The following is a 6,452-nucleotide window of genomic DNA, read 5'->3' as shown; positions in this document are numbered from 1 at the left end:
GATCTTGCCCCAGTATTTTTCCAACTCCCAGTATGGAAGATTTTCTTCAGCTACTTGGGCGTATGCATCAGGTCCATGAGGTAGTTCTAACATTTCAGCAAAGTCTCGGATGCAGAAATTAAACTCCATACCAAAGAGTATAAAGAGAATAACTCCTTTTTTCAGCCCTTGTCCACAGTTTGGAAGATAGGTCAGGGAGCTCAAGAATTCCAGGGTGAGCTTCCGATAAGTGCTAAACTTGCGGAACAAGTGAGAACCAGTCCAACCGATTTGGTTAAGCAGGTGTAGGATGCTTTCTTCGATACCAAGCTTCACCATAGTTGGTTGGTGAGGATAGCAAGTCAATTCCATGTGTCTTTCAGCCAGCTTGTTAAATCTTGCTTCTTGTCCTCTACCACGGAACACAACTTCCATATTGTCAACTTCTTGCATCGTAGTTAGTAGTTAAATGAAAAACCTAGAAGTTGAAAATATTGAGATTAAGTTAGAACTAGGCTAGTGTTAATTTTAAAAATAAAATTAAATAAAACAAGTTATAATAATAATTATAATTATAAAAAGGAAGTATTTTCTCGAATGAAGAAAGCGGCTATAATTATAATAGTTATTATAAGATGTATGAAAAATAATAAGAAAATTAAAATCTAGAATGATTAAAAATAGAATAGTTAAATGAAAATTAAAAATTAAAATTTTAAAATTAAAATAAAATAAAAATAAAAAGAATAAATAAATGTGGGTTGTCTCCCACCAAGCGCTTTGTTTAATGTCGTAAGCTCGACGATTTTAAAATAGAAAACTATTTTTTCGAAAGAGCGGGCAGTTCGTCAAGTTTAAAAATTTCGATGTTTTCATCGTATTCGAGATGATGGTAATACTTAAGACGTTGCCCATTTACGACAAAAGGTTTGACGGTTTCTCCTTTGATTTCTATCGCTCCATTCGCAAATATGTTAGTTATTTCGAAAGCGCTAGACCATCTAGATCGTAACTTGCCAGGAAATAATTTTAGTCTAGAATTAAATAAAAGCACTTTATCGCCTATGCTAAAATTTTTCCTAGATATACGCTTGTCGTGCCATTTTTTCGTTCGCTCTTTATAGATTTTGGCGTTTTCGTAAGCGTCTTGTCTAAGTTCTTCTAATTCGTTTATGTCTAGAAGTCGTTTCTCGCCAGCGGCAGTGTAGTTTAGGTTTAAGTTCTTAATAGCCCAGTAGGCTTTATGTTCTAACTCTACCGGTAGGTGGCATGATTTTCCATAAACGAGTTTGAATGGGGTAGTTCCTATTGGAGTTTTGAAAGCTGTCCTATAAGCCCATAAAGCTTCGTTTAGCTTGGTTGACCAATCTTTCCTTGATATAGCAACAGTTTTCTCCAATATTTGTTTTATTTCGCGGTTAGATACTTCTACTTGACCGCTTGTTTGTGGATGGTATGGTGTGGCTATTCGATGATTTACTCCATATTTTCGAAGGAGTTTCTCAAGTATTCTTGAAATGAAATGGGAACCACCATCACTAATTACCAATCTTGGTACACCGAACCTAGGAAAGATGACGTTTTTAAAGAGTTTAGTGACGACTCGTGTATCGTTTGTAGGAGAGGCGATAGCTTCTATCTGTCATACCCCAATTTTTGACCTAAGATACCACCTCATATCATTGCATATGCATCATTTGCATCTCTAACAAATTGCATAGCTTGTGTTTGCTACTTGTGACTCAGCAGGATTTGATCAGGAAATCACTCATCAGTACAAGTAACAATCAATTAGGGTTTTGTTCTCCCTTCATTTCAAATGAATCATCTTCATCAACAATCAACATTTGGTCCTCAAAGATTCATTTCAACAAGCTCAAAGGCTCTGAATCGACTGAATTAGGGTTTTGACTGAAGACAACATACTCTTGACTTTTACTCAGAATTTGACATAATGACTTGGGACATGACCTCAAGACCCCAAGTACATCATTTTGACCTAATCCATTAGCTCAAGACATCTCCTACACAAAGATTGATCAGACAAATCCTCAGATCAGGGTTTTGAATTATCAGGGACCAAAATCAGGGATCACATTTGGGAAACCCTAAAAATCTCCAGGAAGTCAATCAAAGGTTTCAATCATCCTCAAATAATCCCTATGACAACATACAATGGAAATTACACCTCAATTCAAGACCTACAGTCATCAATTTCATCAGGTCGACAATTAGGGTTTTTTGACCTAATTCATCTGAACAACTGACTTTTTAATCAGGACATGGTGTCACAACTCAAACTATGGTTCAATATCCTCTAATGTCTCAATGTGATTCATTCATACCATTCATTTGATAAGGATAGCTTGGTTCATTTGAAATCTCCAGAAACGCGATTCGTCTGAAAAAGTCAACTGTACAAGATCACCATTGACTTTTGGGGAATTTTGGTCAACCATGACTTTTGAAGTTTTAAATTATCAATATATGATATATGAAGTCATTTGATCAAGAAAAATCAAGAAAATCAATCAAGAATCAAAAAGTCAAAGTTTGACTTTCCATACTTAGAAAATTTTCTAAGTGTTTTTCAATGGTTTTTTCCAAACTTTGGAAGGGAATTTCTCAAAATTTCACCTACAAACTGAAAAAAACTTCCAACATGAAAGTTGTAGATTTTGATCCAATAAACAACTTTGACACATATAAATTTTTTCCATAAGATCAATCATTTAAGAGATATGGTGCTTCAAAGTTGGTACTTTTTGAAAACTTCACTTAAAACTTCATTTTTCTCAAAGTTCATAGATCTTTTTCACCCATTTCCTTAAAGGTCTTGAAGAAACTTTCAACTAGGGTTTTGAAGTGTGTAATATGAGCTTTCCAAAATGTCCAAGAGCATGAAAAAATATGGAGTGTAGCCATGGTTTTGAATTTTGACATTAGTGAACTTTTTCACTTGAATTTTCACCATTTTTCACTAAGTTTCAAGACTACATGACCTATAATCCAAGCAATGATGCATAGAAGCAATGATTGAATGATATTTTCTGATTTGAAGATAAGAATGGAAGAGGATAAGAAGCTTGGAAATTAACCATGGTTTAGTTACTTTTAACCATATGCATTAAATGCAAAAGATGCCATTTTATCTCTTAAGCCAAGTCATCATTCTTGATCAACTTGCAAGAGCTTTGTATTCAGAAACTTTGGCCTATAAATAGAGGTTCAAATCACTCTTCAATTCACACCAAAACCTCACAATTATAGGTTTTCTCTCTTCTTTCTTAGAATGCAAGTTTCTTAAGTTTCAAAGAGGTGAAATTCTCAACCTCTAAACCTTTGAAGTTCTGACCAAAGTGAGGGTTCTAACATCTCATAAACATCAAATGTGATGTGTTTGATCCATCCACACACCCCAAAAACACCTAAATCTCAGAATCACTCTTCAACCACCATGTTTGCATAAAGAGAGCCTTATCATGCCAAAATTCACACCAGCCCATATCTGTCCAAGTTAATCATCCAAACACATTCCATATATCATATATGAGCTATACCAATCATCATCCTGATAACACGATTTTATATCGTATATTTAGCCTAAAAACCATAGATATTTATAGCATTTTCCATTTATTATGTCAATTTATTATGATATTACGCGTGTATTTGCTTTGTTTCAGGTTTTACACTTCAATTCCGACTATTTGCGAAAAGGAAAGAAAATCGAGCTTAAATGACCAATATTTATGCTTAAAAGACGAAAAGGGGTGCTGAAACTAAAGAGGGGTGCAATTAGGACCCAAAAGGCCCAAAAGAGACGAACCAGCCCACAAAGGAACAAAATTGCGTGGCCCAAACCTGCCCAGCAAGTGGAGACGCACGTCTCCACATCCTCTATGCCACGTCAGCAAAGGGAGACGCACGTCTCCATGTTCCTACATCTTCTCCACTTGAGACGCACGTCTCAAGTCACGTACCCAGTCTCCCTGAAGAATAGGAGACGCACGTCTCCAAGTCCCGGTCTGCAAAAAAGTCCCGTTTTTCACGCAAAGCAACTGCAAAGCCTCACCTATAAATAGAGGCAGCCACTTCAGTCCAAACGGTCCGATTTCCTGCCAACGAAGTGCTGCCGAAATTGTACCGCGAACTATTTTTCTTTATTCTGTCTTCATTTAACCGTCTATTTTCTCACAACGATTTCTACACTGGAAATTGTTGTGAACTTTTCATAGATCTAGCCTTACGTTAGATTTATCGCTTTATTTTCCTTGTTTTTATTTTCTGCCATTTAAATTCCGAAGAACGATCCAGCCAACCTGTGGTGGAAGTTCGAGTACTTCAAGATTCAATTCAATCCAGATTTATTTTAATTCAGGTTTTTTATTTACCGCCTTATTTATATTGATTATTTGCATGATATATTATATGCCATTTAATATGCTTATTATTATGAACCGAACTAATATATGCATGTTTAACCGTATTAATATGTCTGGCTAAATTACTAAAGGTGTCGGTATGTAAAGTAAGTTAACCATAGGGATCCGAAATAAATTGGCTTAAATTATGTTTTATTAATTATCACTTATTTTTGGTTTATATGTCTAGTTTAATTAGTAAGTCTTAAAACCAATAGAGCGAAAGTTTGAGGGATTAGGACGGTCAAAGGTTAAAATCAATAGAGCGAAAGTTTGAGATCTTTAACTGGATAGTAGACATAGGACATTAGTTTTAAGGACGGCGAAAGCGTATTAAAACTGATTGGAACTTATTTATTTTCAAAAATTGTTTTTACACTCGAGCGGGATGGCGAAAGCGTACGTTAGGGATATTAGCATGTTCCGAGTCAACAGAGCGAAAGTTTGAGATTAGGAGATTTAAATAGATAACAACCTCGTAAAATAGGCATTTTATTAATTACATTGTTTCCAAAAAGCTCTTCTAAAATCTAATGGGATGGCGAAAGCGTACATTAGGATTAGGATAGTAGTCTGAATCAACAGAGCGAAAGTTTGAGACGAGGATTTTTAATCAACTGGAATTAGTAAAGATTTTTAATTTAATTATGCAAAAGCCAAAGAACCTTCGGATTGCCTTTAGTTAAACGAAATACATACTGACACCTGTCTTTTATTATTATTCTTTATTTTCTCACAATCACTTTCCCTTAGGAACAATCGAAAATTTTAGTACTCCTAGCTTTACATAGTAACCTTAGATAACGGTAGATCGATTCATAGTCCCTGTGGATTCGATATCTTTTAAAACTACACGACACGACTGTGCACTTGCAGTTATCAGATTTATAGACACGTAAAGTCGCGATCAAGTTTTTGGCGCCGTTGCCGGGGACTATTTAAGTCGATATCGTAACTCACTGTTACACCGTAGAGACTAGGAAAATTCTTCCCTTTCTTTTTGAACGATTGTATGCCAAATACTCGTTCACAAGGAGGAGACTTAATACAACGAATTAACGAGATCGAACGTTTCATTAACGTTAAACGTCGAGCTCGCAACCTTCCCGAAGTAGCAGAAATTCCGATTAATCAGGAATTGAATTTTACTGATCAAATCAATCAAATCACCCCGAAGTTAGAGATGGCTGCTATTCGTCCTCTTAGAGACTATGCCGCTCCTTCACGCGCTGAACCGCATTCAAGTATCGCACCACCTGCGATTGAAGCGAACAATTTCGAACTGAAACCTTCACTGGTCCAAGCTGTTCAACAGAATCAATTCTCTGGAAGCCCTGTAGACGACCCCAATCTCCATTTATCTGTGTTCGTGCAATACGCCGACACTATCAAAGCCAACAACGTTAGTTCCGAAGCTATTCGATTACGCCTTTTCCCTTTCTCCTTGAGAGATAGAGCGAGAGCGTGGCTTCAATCCCTGCCTTCCAATTCCATAACTACGTGGGACGAATTGAAGAGAGTATTCTTAGCAAGATACTTTCTGCCTAGCAAAACTGCTATGCTTAGAGGTCAAATCAACGGATTTACCCAGAAAGATAACGAATCGCTTTTCGAAGCTTGGGAACGTTACAAGGACATGCTTAGAATATGCCCTCATCATGGACTCGAACCATGGCTGATCATCCATACCTTTTATGGTGGTCTCTTATATAACACTAAAATGACTATAGATGCCGCTGCTGGCGGAGCATTAATGGACAAACCCCATGATGAAGCATACAAACTCATAGAGAACATGGCACAAAACCATTACCAATGGGGAGGAGAACGCGCCGCTCTAGAGAAAGCCCAAACCAAAGGAGGAATGTACGAAATTAGTGGTATAGACCGCGTTAACGCTAAAGTAGACGCTTTAACTCAAAAGATTGAGAATTTGACCATCACTCCTTCAGCCACCGCTGCCGCTGTAGCACCTAACTGCGAGATTTGTGGATTGACTGGGCATGTAGTTGCTGAATGTCAACTCTTGACTGGAGTCCCATCTGATCA

The 6,452-nt window shown here is 36.8% G+C and overlaps 1 non-coding gene across 1 annotated transcript; it reads right to left on the bottom strand.

Annotated features, from left to right (window-relative positions):
* Nucleotides 1-5,961: 5,961 nt before the first annotated feature.
* On the bottom strand, nt 5,962-6,068 carry LOC131645369 (small nucleolar RNA R71). Its single transcript, XR_009296997.1, has one exon. It is a non-coding gene; the product is annotated as a small nucleolar RNA R71 (small nucleolar RNA).
* Nucleotides 6,069-6,452: the final 384 nt, after the last annotated feature.

The sequence above is a fragment of the Vicia villosa genome, linkage group LG1 (genome assembly GCF_029867415.1).
Source record: "Vicia villosa cultivar HV-30 ecotype Madison, WI linkage group LG1, Vvil1.0, whole genome shotgun sequence".
NCBI classification, from domain to species: domain Eukaryota; kingdom Viridiplantae; phylum Streptophyta; class Magnoliopsida; order Fabales; family Fabaceae; genus Vicia; species Vicia villosa.
Note: the sequence above shows the minus strand (reverse complement) of the source record. Positions and strands in the feature narration are given on the sequence as shown.